This window comes from Pimephales promelas, chromosome 16 (assembly GCF_988280905.1).
Source record: "Pimephales promelas chromosome 16, fPimPro1.hap1.1, whole genome shotgun sequence".
NCBI classification, from domain to species: Eukaryota; Metazoa; Chordata; class Actinopteri; order Cypriniformes; family Leuciscidae; genus Pimephales; species Pimephales promelas.
In genome coordinates this window covers 15249441-15263329 of record NC_142784.1, presented here as the reverse complement: position 1 = coordinate 15263329, position 13889 = coordinate 15249441, and the positions used below count along the sequence as shown (strand labels likewise).

At 37.8% G+C, this 13889-nt stretch overlaps 1 protein-coding gene across 1 annotated transcript in view; it reads right to left on the bottom strand.

The window, feature by feature from the left end:
• Nucleotides 1–13889, bottom strand: part of ostn (osteocrin) — a 55473-nt gene that overhangs the window by 13960 nt on the left and 27624 nt on the right. The gene's annotated exons all lie outside the window — the stretch shown is intronic.

Here is a 13889-nt window from a genome sequence, read left to right as displayed (position 1 = left end):
CAATAAGGCAGAAAGCAGAAGAAAGAATAGGTTTGTGATACCATTTCAGATGGATAGACAGAGTGGAGTTTTAAAGCCATTTGACATTGCTAGAATGGGAAAAAGAAGCAAGCGATTAGCGTGACACACTTTTTCCCAATCTGAACTAATAATCACTTGCTCCAAACCACTGGGGACTGAGTCCACCTCACACAGAGAGAGAGAAACCGTACGAGAGAAATGATGATGAGGCTCGTCACCCTGGAAACTGGCAGTGGTTACCCCAGTTTAAGGTAAACTTCCCGTCCACACACCTCCCAGCTCCTATGCTTCTCTGGGAGGAAATTGGGGTTACGCTCTCACCAGAGGGCCAAATCTAAGTTTCCCACATTTATTCTGAGAGGAAGAAAAGTCAGAACATTGCCTCGGGTTACGGCCCAGAGCGAGTGAAAGATACAGGTAACGATGGAGTGAAGGGAGTCAAAGGGTGAAGAAGGGAGAGAAAGAGAATGAAAAAAAAATGAGAGGGTTGTTTTATAAATTTGTGTCATTTGCGTCCTTCGTATAAATATGGGGAATGATTTTAAGTTTAATTAGCTTCACAATGTATGCATACAGACATTACTAAACGAAAAAAAAGGCTACATTAACTTTTTATTTTGTGTTGAAGATGCCTATACTTCCCAATTATTTAACCCTCTAGGGACTAAGCCCTTTTTGGTCTGTTTTCTCTATTTTTACATTTGGGCTTATAAACTATATGTAATGGAGATGGAACACTATGTGTTTGGTATCTATGGATTCAGAAGACCCTAAGCTAACATAAGCATGCATGGAATTTACAATATACTAGAGACTTTCAAAAACAGAAATTCGATTTTTGTCATTTATTTCTGAAAATCACACAATAGTAAACAGTTTTTGAACAAAAAAAAAATATATTTGTCAAAAGCCTTTGCTTGACATACATGTGTAATTGTTCAATAAAATGTGTAAAGAACAATGAAAAACCTAACTTTATTTACAAATAGAAAATTCTAAACGCCTAAAGAAAAACGCATGGGACTAAGCAATGCTTTCTCCTCGTCACTCTCCAGTAATTGTTCCAGAGCCTGTTCCACCGTAAATTATTTACTGCTTGCCATCATAAAAGTGCTAAAATAATAAATAATGCTATAATTTTATGTATATATATATATATATATATATATATATATATATATATATATATATATATATATATATATATATATATACCAGTAATAATACTTTAAAATCAATCCTAAATGTAACTGGGTGACAGTGTAAAGACCTGAGGACTGGTGTGATATGTTCATATTTTCTGGTCCTGCTGCGTTCTTTATGAGCTGCAACTGTCTTATGGTCTTTTTAGCAAGGCCATTGAGGAGGCCATTACAGTAATTCACCTTGCTGGTGATGAAAGCATGCACAAGTTTCTCTAAGTCTTGATTGGAATCAAAGCTAATTCTTGCAATATTTTTCAGATGATAGTATGCTGATTTAGTTATTGCCTTGACATGACTACTGAAACCAAGGTCTGACTCTAGAGACACACCAAGATTCCTGACTTGATTTCTAGTTGTTTGACCTCTAACGTCAAGGTATGCATTCACCTTGAGAACTTAATCATTGTTTCTAAACGCAATGACTTCAGTTTTGTCTTAGTTTAACCTAAAGAAAGTTGGCACATCCAACTGTTTACTTCATCAATGCATTGGCACAGGGAATCAATAGGGCTGTAGTCATTAGGCGATAGGGCTAAGTAGAGCTGCGTGTCATCTGCATAGCATAACCAATTTGCAATTGCAAATGATGTTTACATACATGCTTACATTCGTAGACATCTTCAAAAAGAGCAGCTAAGCCCCACCTCTCTTAACCGCTCTGAAGACACTCATAAAAGTAAAGCATAAAAGCCTCTATCGGAGCTTTTTCACTGCATGGTACAGCTCGGTGCAGCTTACTTTTGAGGGGTTCTCCACAGAACCTGGTACTTTTTTTTAGTACCACCTCGGTTGAGGTTCCAAGCGAGCCATACCGATACTAAACTGTAATTGTTACTGTCCAAAACAGGCTGCTTAATTTTTTTTTTTGTGAAAACCATGTTCATTTTGTTTTCTGGATTCTTTGATGAATAGAAAGTTCTAAAGGACCGTATTTATTTGAAACAGAAATATTTAGAAATCTCAGGCATAATTATGTCCCTGTATATTAAAAAGCATTACTTTGGCTTGAAATGACACAATGCAATTTGTGACTTCTCTGATACAATGTTTACATTCTTACAAAGCTCATCGCATTGAAAAGGAACCATTTTTATAATTGAAAGAGTGAAAGAGAAAGAGAGTGCTAAAGGTACAGTTAAGGTCCTGAGGTTCGTTGAGGCGTGTGATTGCGCTCATTGTTGAGTAAACATCGGCTGACAAGGAAAACAGTAATGCTTCCTCTTTCCCAGAAACCCACTAGGGCTCCTCAAAAACACTGACGGACCACAGCGTGTGGCTACAGAGCCAATCAGATAACTTGCAATGTGTGAGGGGAATTTAGAGTAGAATTTCAGGATTAAGATGTTCACATGATCGACGGTGGGCCCCGAGTAAGAAGAAGAAGAAAAAAAGTTTCCCACTAGAGGTGAAACTAATGACTAGTGTTGATGAGAGCAGATGTGATAACGCAGACAGATTATGATTGCATTTGATAAAGATTATAACAGATTTAAATCAACATGGGCATCAGATTTAGTTGGTCAGTGCGCAAACCTTCCTGTTGGCTTTTCACTGGTGGGACTGATTTGCATTGCAAACAGTGAGAGGCTGCAGCTCTCTGAATCACAGCCACAATCAGCTGTAAACAGCTTTACTGACACATGTTATAAATTATGAAGTGTGTTAAAGCCCCCACAGCACTGCCAGTCATTCTCACGAGACTCACTCACACGCACACATACTTAGAAGACAATACATATTGCCGTTTTGTTCAATATGTAAAAGCAAATCTCTAAAATAAATAGCCTGAATAAAATATTTGTTTAGAGACATATTTTAAGTAGCACATTCTTAAGATTATGAAGTAATTTCATATTTGAATAAGGAAAAGAAGATTAATATAATGAGAAAGAAAGAAAAAGAATACAATTCTGCAGATTATTACAAAAATAATAAGAATCCAGAGGGTTATGCTGCGAGTCAAAAGCAATGTCTTGCATTACCTAAAGTACAAATCACTATGAAGCAATTAGGTTTGTAATAACGTAAACCAGGGGTGTCCAATAGAGAATCACAGTCCCGCCAAAAGCCAGTGCCGGAAGTAAAAATTCAATACAATTTCTCCATTGACAGTTGGGATATAAGCCATTAAAACATAACCATACATGGTAGACTTAAAACCAGCTACGGCTGTACTAAGTGATTGTATATGCTCATATAAATGCCAAAAGTTAATGGGGCACTAGCCTTGTTTTAAGATAAATCCCTTTTATTTGCAATGTTTTGGATAAGTACTTCATTTCCCACAATCCTGAACAATCCCACAGTGATGCATCTGATTGGTGAAAGTCGTGTAACGTGTCTGAAACCCCGCAAAGGCACGTGAAGACTTGAAGATCGTGTAATGACGTAGGGCTAAGTTCATTGGTCGCACCTCAGAGACGCCCCGCGCCATTGGATGTGCAGTTGCTGAAGCACAGCCTATGAGCGAGCCAGATGCTCAGTGTTTTAGCATGTGCAGCTGCAAATGCGTTTTACATATAAGCTTCAGTAAATCGAGGAAAAGGAGTTTTCCTGCACGTTCACCATATAAAATTCACTGGAGGAAAAAGTTCACGTGGCCGTCGTCAGATATGGAAGTCACTCAAAAGGCTTTTTAACGGTAGCTTTCAGTTGACTTTAGTGAGGCGCGGTGGTTTATGGGAGGAGTAGTTCCTTTGCTCGGAAATGAAAATATGTACACAGGCTTGTACCCTTGACTTTTTTTGGATTTTCTCTTCGTTTTTTCACTCGAAATGATATGTTGCATGCTCATGAGTTCAGCCGTAGCTGGTTATCCTCAGACATGCTCTAATCCTCCTTAGATATGGATTTTACAAAACATCAATGGGAGAAATGAATGGGAAATTTACTTCCGGCACCGACGCTCTCTCGGGCTGTCGGCGGAACTGTGATGCTCTATATCCTGCTCCTGGAGGACCACTGTTCTGCAGAGTTTAGCTCCATCTTGGGCAGTTGGGGAGTTGGACATGCCGAGCAGCTCCTCCCCTTTTTTAAAATGGCCAATAGTGTTTCATTTATATCACAGCTTGCACAGAGCCGTTGAACTCTGCAAAGTCGCGTTTGACAGCTTATGAAAGCCACAGTCTAATAGATTCCCTTTTTAGATTTAATATGAAACGGTTACTACAAAGCAAAACAGTGAACATAATCATACTGAGGATGTGTGTAAGTTGTGTTAGTGCATGACGCCACCAGTGTTTTCTCTTCTACTCATCATCAGTGCTTTTTCTAATGCTGAGTCTGTCTAACCGTTCCTTCTCCTGATCTCCTCCATATCACTTTAAAATATAGCATTCTGTGTAGAATTCAAATAGGTCTGGTTCATTTTGTTGTCTGAGCCGACTTGCGCATATGATCCACTCGGTGTATCATATCTCTGGACCGGAACAGACTGTGAATGGAACGAAACCAGACTTGTAATGAACGCCTCAATGGAAAGCATATTTACATGGTCTGAATTTGTTCCCCACATAGTCCACTATGTGCCACTCACCTAGAAAATAGTAATTGTGTTAACAAGTGAACGATTTCAACCACAGTTTCAGTGTCTATTTATAATACGGATGGACGCTTTAGTTTCTAAGGAGCATTTGATTGGACAGAAAATTTGATGAGAAGCTGAAGTGCAGGGTGATGTCATCAAAATCGTTGATCCACAGGCTATAGACGAATCCGGCGAAACTACCAGAAGTAAGCGGGCGCCATTACTGAGCTGTTGCTGGGTAGCGTTGCGCCATTGCCTCCTATTGTTTTAGTTGCAACTTGCGTCCACTGGAATAAACAGCCCGAGATTTACAACTGTCACTAACGTTACAACGTTACCCCTTGTATAATGTCGAGTGTGTAAACAGTTTCCGTTATAAATTGTTTCAATGGTGGCAGTAAAATTTCAATTTTGAAGAGAAAACATTGTGAATACCCCGGGTCAACTGCCCCTGTCTGGTGCCGTACGGTTTACAGATTTCCTGGGCGAGTACAAGACGTGGACATTCGCGTATAATAACAATTATTTAATGACATAAGTAAAAAATATATAATAAATATGTGATATAGTAATCAGCAAAATCTCCTCTCTTGCTATTTTTTCTATTCAATTAACATGCTATGGTCATTAAATGGCTTTCCTGAGCTAAATGTAACGTTATGTGACATAATTGTTTTCCTGCTGTTATATTGACCTCTTTCCATGGTTTAAAAACACTAATTGGTCGATATTATGTATACTTTCTAGCTGTAACGTTACCTTACCCTTGCCTGTTGCAATGTGAAAATGAGATAAATAATGGACACAAATGAAAAACATGAATTTGTTTATTTGATTTCATTCATTTATTTATTTATTGTTGCCAAATGGACAGATATTTTTATAGTTTCCTCGTTAGCAAACGTTAGCCTAGCTAGCTTGCCAAGCTATTTTCATAAATAACGTTAATTGGTAAGATCGTTTGTACCTTCATCTGTGACTGGAGGCCACTGCAGTCACAGATCAAACCAACAAGTCATTCTGCCTGGCTGTAGCTGTCATCGAGGGTGCGTTCGCATTATCACCGAGGTTTGTTTACATACCGGTGCATATGTCTATGCCTGTGTAACAGCTCAGTAATGGCGTCGCCACAAGATGGCAGCCTACACAGAACGCTCGTCGGATTCGTCTATTGGATGTAAATGAGAGACAGTAAAGTTGACACCTTCTAAATGTGAATGAATTTTGTCATTGTTTTGGAGCACACTAGATTATAACCTTAAAGTTAACATATACTAAGACAAAAACCTTAATTTCATCATAATAAAAAAACAAAAAAACATTTTGATTTCATGGGAACTTTAATTGGAGTTTAAGCTAACTCTGCAGGACTGTTGTCCTCCATTAGCAGGACCAGACACCCCTGATTTAAAGGGATAGTTCACTTTGAAATTAATTTTTGATATGTTTTAGCTTACCTCAAGGCCATCCAAGATGCAGGTGTCTTTGTTTCCACAGTATTTTCAATTTTGATATTTTTAGGTCAAACCGTTCTTGACTGTCAGTCATATAATGGAGGTTTATGGGGTCCACCTGAAAAAGCATGCACAGAGAAGTCCAAATTAAACATGATTTAATGACTCATAAATGTAAGTACACATTGATGGCCTTAGACACGAAACGAGCGGTTTGTGTGTTAAAATAAACAGTTCATATCGTTTTTACCTCTTGTAATCACGGTCACGTCCAAGTAATCTGAAGGCACGGGCGCTTCGGTCTGCGCATGCGCCGGAAGTGATCTCTCTCACGTATACGTCACTCAGTGTTTACACAGAGATTTCGGAAGTTGTACCTTTCACCTTGAATATCTAAATATCGAAATCGTCTTCCATTGCGATTTAGTGTATATCTAAATATGTTTAGATCTTCACAGTGAAAGGTAAAACTTCCGAAATCTCTGTGTAAACAATGACTGACGTACACGCGAGAGAGCTCACTTCCGGCGCATACGCAGACCGAAGCACCCGGGTTCAGATAGTCACTGTGATTACAAGATGTAAAAACTATATAAATGCTGTTCGTTTTCTCACACAAACCGCTCGTTTCATTACATTTATGAGTCATTAAATCATGTTTAAATTGGACTTCACTGTGCATGCTTTTTCAGGTGGACCCATGGGTGAACCCCATAAACCTCCATTGTATAACTGACAGACAAGAACGGTTTGACCTAAAAATATCGAAATTGAAAATACTGTGGAAACGAAGACACCTACATCTTGGATGCCCTTGGGGTAAGCTAAAACATATCAAAAATTAATTTCAAACTATCCCTTTAAACAATGCAATTCATCGCTTAGTTTAGAAAACGGCTTTGGTGTCCTTTAATGGTTACACCTATAACACAGTTTGGATATTCAGGGGATTGAAATTAGTCAAAATGTGTGAAATATTGTGGCAAACGACAACTATCTAAAACGTTTTAAACAAGACACTTTTTTGAAAATATTATTTTCACATATAGGTGTAGGCTACGATAAAACTGATGAATAGTAGGCTAGGTCTACTTTTCTTAGGATAATGTGATGTCCTATAAAGATCCCATCGAAAGCGATCGAGTCTTGTGGGCACACATTCTACTCAGGTGTGCACTCTTATTAGTTAGCCTATTTTCTTTCTTCTGAAACATACAGCATAGTTGTAAAAAAAATCTACACCCAAACCTTCGTGAAGGTTTAAACTTAAGCTAGGGAGTTCAGATCCCATAACCCCTCCAGAATTCTTACCCGGAAATGTGGCACCAGGATGAGGTATATTGCTCGTTAAAATGTTTGCTAAATTTCAAAATACATTTCTGAAGGTACTGCATTCTTTTATTTCATCAGGGATCTGGCTGTAGAACTTTTTTCCACTAGCAGATGGCGCCATATTGCTACCTCATAATGCCATTTCATGAATGTTGGGTAAGTGAGTAGGTACTCGTGCATGTGTCGGGAACGTTTCCCATAAGGTTTATAAAAGGCTTGTCATTTTTGGATTGGTTCCTTTTTCCTTCTTTGAATCTTTTTTTTTTTTGTCCTTCTCTTTATCATGTCACCCCTTCAGGCTTGGCCCATGTCCAGATCTAACCCTTTTAAAACGGGCACACTCTGTCCAAGCACACACACACACACACACACACGCGCAAAGAGAAATACAAAAAATGTTTGGGTCCAAGCCATGTAAAAAACAAACATACGCACAAATACAATAAGGTTCAAAATAAAATAAGCCCCTATCAAGTTGGGGTACATAGCAGACACAGACTTTGCACATCTTAAACTATCATCGAGTATATTTATGCCTTTTAAACAAATTGAAACAATAAAACAGAGTGAGCCACGATAGTTGAACTAACTGTAGTCTGGAAACTATGTGTGACTGTTAAATTCCTTAAGTCTTCTTTAAATAATAAGTTAAGATGTTATTGTTGCCATTTTAGACCTGATTGTTTCGTGTTTGAAGATGTTGAGGACTTAGGGCTTTAGTCTTTATTTGGAGGAGGGATGGTTGAGATTTGGACTGGTTTTGGGTCTCATTATGGACTGGAGAGGGGGTTATTTCTTGGGGTAATGGGGGTGCTGGGGTCCATGCCAGGGCCCCCTCAAAGCAAAAAGTACACAACAATCAGGAGCTCTGATTGGACAATAGGGTCATCATCCGAGCAACGCTTACAACCGGCAAAGAGCCACACGCAAACGCTTTGTGTCTCTATGTACCTTTCTTTCTTTCTTTCTTTCTTTGTTTCTTTCTTTCTTTCTTTCTTTCTTTCTTTCTTTCTTTCTTTCTTTCTTTCTTTCTTAATTCTTTCTCTTTCTTTCTTTCTTTCTTTCTTTCTTTCTTTCTTTCTTTCTTTCTTTCTTTCTTTCTTTCTTTCTTTCTTTCTTTCACAAACAAGATTTATTTAACTGCACATTTATATACTGAAAATGAGTTTGAAGAATACCTTTAGGATTCTTTAGGAGATAAACACACACACACGCAGACAGACACACACACAAATAGATAATATAAACAGAAATAAGAACATTTTAGGGAAAACAATAATTAAAACTACACAAATTCTGTTTGTATGTGTTCAGAGAAGGGGTATAAAAGGGGGTCCCCTTCAAAAGACCCCCAAAAGATTGAACTCTCTCAACTTTCTCCCCTCCTATCCCCCTCCCTTTCTACTTCCTAACACTCACACATGTTGGGTTGTCGTTGGGTTTTATAGGCACATTCCATAGACACAATGATTTTTATACTCTACAAATACATTGATAATGATAAAGCTAGATCAACTGAGGTCAGTAGACCAGAAATGATCCACCCACACCCAGCACAGCTTATTTGTCCATTACCCTATGTATTTTAAAATCATATTTATAATCAACCTCATTGCACAATAGGCACATATTTTTAAAAGACTGCAGAAACACAGATACATTGTACATTGATACATAATGCAGATACATTTCCTAAATAACTGCTTTAAAAACTGAAAAACTTGAGGTAGATAGAAAAATCAGGTCATATCTGATTCAAAGACAATTTTGTAAAAAATCTGTGACATGCAATAATTTGGAACGGTAGGGTGGTGGTGGTCATCAGAAAACGTCATAAGACTTAGTGGCTGAGTGGTTTTGCATCACCATACCTTTAACGCATGTTTGCATGTTATTTACATTTTTATTTACAACTATCACTTTACAGTTTTTTTTTTTTGTTGTTTTTTTTTTTTTTCAATTGCTTTAGCGGAATTTTGAAAACAGGGCCCGATTTGTCAAAACACTACACACAAATAGCACAATCCTACACCAAAGTAACACAACACTTCAGATAATTTGCAAAATGGAACACTTTTGCCAAAACTATACATAAAACTATTCATAAAAACAATATTTTGTAACCATACGAAGCACACACATTTCATATGACTTCAATCTTTTTGAACCAGTTACACACTGCTGTTTCTAACCTAAAATACTTTTATCAAGTCTAATTTTCAGGGATTAGAGAACTGTAACTGAAGTACACAGAGAAAGTGCAACTATAGTTCACCAAACACTACACAAGACCAATGCTGCAGACTGAGGAAAATAGCATCGATTTCTCTCTATATACCCAAAATCAGTCAACATGGAGAATTCACAACAAAACATGTCCCAGTTGTCATGCTACTACAGTAGTGCGTAACACTCATAAAAAAAATGCTGTATCCAGTACAGTTGACAATTAAAGCGAACATAAAAAATAATTTGAAAAAAAGCTGGTGAATCTATCTGCTGCATTTTTATAGTGCTTAAACCTGATTGGTGTGTCTTCAATTTAGCAATCATGTGTGTGTGTACCTGATGGGTGTGTTTAACAGATTGGCTCATAGGTGTGGTAATTTGACTGTAAGTGCTTTGGAATTGCAAGGAAGTGACATGATATACACTCACCTAAAGGATTATTAGGAACGCCTGTTAAATTTTGCATTTATGCAATTTTATAATCAACCAATCACATGGCAGTTGATTCAATGCATTTAGGGGTGTGGTCCAGGTCAAAACAATCTGCTGAACTCCAAACTGAATGTCAGAATGGGAAAGAAAGGTGATTTAAGCGATTTTGAGCGTGGCATGGTTGTTGGTGCCAGACGGGCCGGTTTGAGTATTTCACAATCTGCTCAGTTACTGGGATTTTCACACACAACCATTTCTAGAGTTTACAAAGAATGGTGTGAAATGGGAAAAACATCCATTATGTGGCAGTCCTGTGGGCGAAAATGACGTGTTGATGCTAGGGGTCAGAGGAGAATGGGCCGACTGATTCAAGCTGATAGAAGATCAACAGCAGAAGACCCCACCGGGTACCACTCAACTCTACTACAAATAGGGAAAAAAAAGGGGCTACAATTTGCAAGAGCTCACCAAAAATGGACAGTTAAAGACTGGAAAAATGTTGCCTGGTCTGATGAGTCTCGATTTCTGTTGAGACATTCAGATGGTAGAGTCAGAATTTGGCGTAAACAGAATGAGAACATGGATCCATCATGCCTTGTTACCACTGTGCAGGCTGGTGGTGGAGGTGTAATGGTGTGGGGGATGTTTTCTTGGTACACTTTAGGCCCCTTAGTGCCAATTGGGCATCGTTTAAATGCCACGGCCTACCTGAGCATTGTTTCTGACCATGTCCATCCCTTTATGGCCACCATGTGCCCATCCTCTAATGGCGACTTCCAGCAGGATAATGCACCATGTCACAAAGCTTGAATCATTTCAAATTGGTTTTTTTTGAACATGACAATGAGTTCACTGTACTAAAATGACCCCCACAGTCACCAGATCTCAACCCAATAGAGCATCTTTGGGATGTGGTGGAACGGGAGCTTCGTATCCTGGATGTGCATCCCACAAACCTCCATCAACTGCAAGATGCTATCCTATCAATATGGGCCAACATTTATAAAGAATTCTTTCAGCACCTTGTTGAATCAATGCCACGTAGAATTAAGACAGATCTGAAAGCGAAAGGGGGTCAAACACATTATTAGTTCGGTGTTCCTAATAATCCTTTAGGTGAGTGTACTTCTGTGTCTGATGTATATAAGCGTGTTTAGTGTTTTGCAAATCACTGTGTGTAATGTTTTGCAAATAGTTGATCCTATTTTCATATGGAATCCTTTCCAAAAAACATCCTATTCTTTGTCTATTGAATTGTTTGTAAAAAAAAAAAAAAAAAAAAAAAAAAGGAAAATGTTAGAAAACAGGGCTTAGTCCCTGGAATACCTCACATGTCACATGTGTATTCTCTTTCTCTCTCTCAATAAAAGAGGCCAATTATGAATCTGGTATGGCATCTCCTGTTTGAGCAAAACTAGTTAAACTCAAGTCGAACCATTTAGAACATGATTTAGATCACTTTTGAAACAATATTAATCCTGTGCTTTGTTCCAAAACCTTTGCATCTCAAAACAATATTATGTTATGTCAACAAATCATTGAAACATATGATCCATAAAAGGTGTAAACTAACACTGGAGAATTAGCTTTATATTTCAAACATCAGGGTGGAGTCCTTACAGAATTATAGAGTTGTCGTTGTTCGAAAGCGTGTACCGTTTAACTGTGGACGCCACGTTTGAAACCTCAGTTCCAGTTCTCCAACATAGCATTTACGCTCAAGACAAACATTCAGAGGGTTCAGACTTTAGAAGAGGAGAGAGAGAGAGAGAGAGAGAGAGAGAGAGGGTTGAGTGAGCCAAGAGGGATGCTGATGGAAGATTAGAAAGATGAGACAGTTAAACCTTCATTCTCCCCCTGTCAAGACACATTCTGCATCATTTGCTTTGCTTTAATGTTCAGTGTAAGGTGTGTGGGATTTACAAGCTATCAATTATGTGATCATGTTTTCTCCAAGACTTTCAATACATGCAGTCTGAAATCTTTTGTTATGTCAGATTATCCGATTGAAGAATTTCTCTGTCATAAGGTCCCGGAGACACTCCCGGAGATCAGATAAATGACAGGAGATCAAGTGCAGTTGCTCACGTCCCAAGATTATGTGTATGACCATTCAGGAAAAACAGACTCTTCAACAAGTTGCTCAAATGGCAAGGGTTGTTAAAAGGTTAACCCGAAATAAAACAAACCTGAGAAACAGTGCAAGTCCTCCCCATTGGGGTGCAAAGGTTATTCTTTTAAGTTGAGACAGTTCATTGCTCATGACATAGAAGATAAAAAAAAGCTCGGCGGATCCTGAATCTCAGTGTCATTTTTTTATTCAAGCCACAGACACATATCGACTAAATCAATAAAAAACAATACAACATCCAGACTCTCAGTAAAAGATAGCAACATGGCAGTTTTCAAGTGCAGTTACACTTGAAATTTTATAGTGTGTATATGTGGCCATTGTCTCCAGCTGTCGTGTGTTGGAAACTTATTTGAGTTATTGGTACATTTGCTCAAATAATCAAGCTTCTGTCTACACGTGTCTTTGTTGGCATGGTGATCTAACGGCTAGTTCATGGCCTGACCTGTTGGCAGTTGTAACGGCAAGCTCATTGTCTTGTTCAGCACCACTCTCTTTATGCTCAACACTACAGTCAGTAATGTATTATGTTAATATTAATTTCTTTCAGAAAAATTGTACTGACTTTTGAAAGGGAGGTTATGTTGAAGAGCTATGTTTTGTCACACCAGTGGCGTAGGTTTGATTTTGAAATTGGTGGGGACGGGGACATCAATTTATAAATATATTTTAATTTTTTATCAAAATTATTGCTAGGGATATATCAGTGTCACTGGATATTGGTAGGGACACGTTAGCGTCCCTACTAAATTCTACGCCCCTGTGTCACACACACAGAACTACTTCAACCTAGAATATCTCAAAATACAGCCAGTTATGTTTGATCACTTGACTTTCATGGATTAAGATTGTCTTAATCTTAAAACCACTAAATAATAAGAGATTTGAGGGTAGATTTTAAAGTTTTTTAGATTCTTTTTGGGATTAGAGTAGCATGATTGTTTTGATTTGATAGAACCATTGAATACAGCTGTATGCACTTTCTGGTCAAAATAAAATTTCTGGTCGCATCATATAAAAGTCTTTCCATCATTACAGCTTATTCTAGCTAAGAACTAACATCTCTTTCGGAAGCCCTGAACCACAACGTTTAAAAAAAATAAAATAAATAAATAAATAAAATAAAAATCTAGCATTTCGAGATTAAAGTCGAAACATTTCGAGAATAAAGTCGAAACATTTCGAGAATAAAGTCGAAACATTTCGAGAATAAAGTCGAAACATTTCGAGAATAAAGTCGAAACATTTCGAGAATAAAGTCGAAACATTTCGAGAATAAAGTCGAAACATTTCGAGAATAAAGTCGAAACATTTCGAGAATAAAGTCGAAACATTTCGAGAATAAAGTCGAAACATTTCGAGAAAAAAGTCGAAACATTTCGAGAAAAAAGTCGAAACATTTCGAGAAAAAAGTCGAAACATTTCGAGAAAAAAGTCGAAACATTTCGAGAAAAAAGTCGAAACATTTCGAGAATAAAGTCGAAACATTTCGAGAATAAAGTCGAAACATTACAATAACACAGTCTTCCATAGAAGTGTGTGCATTCATAACAGTGCAC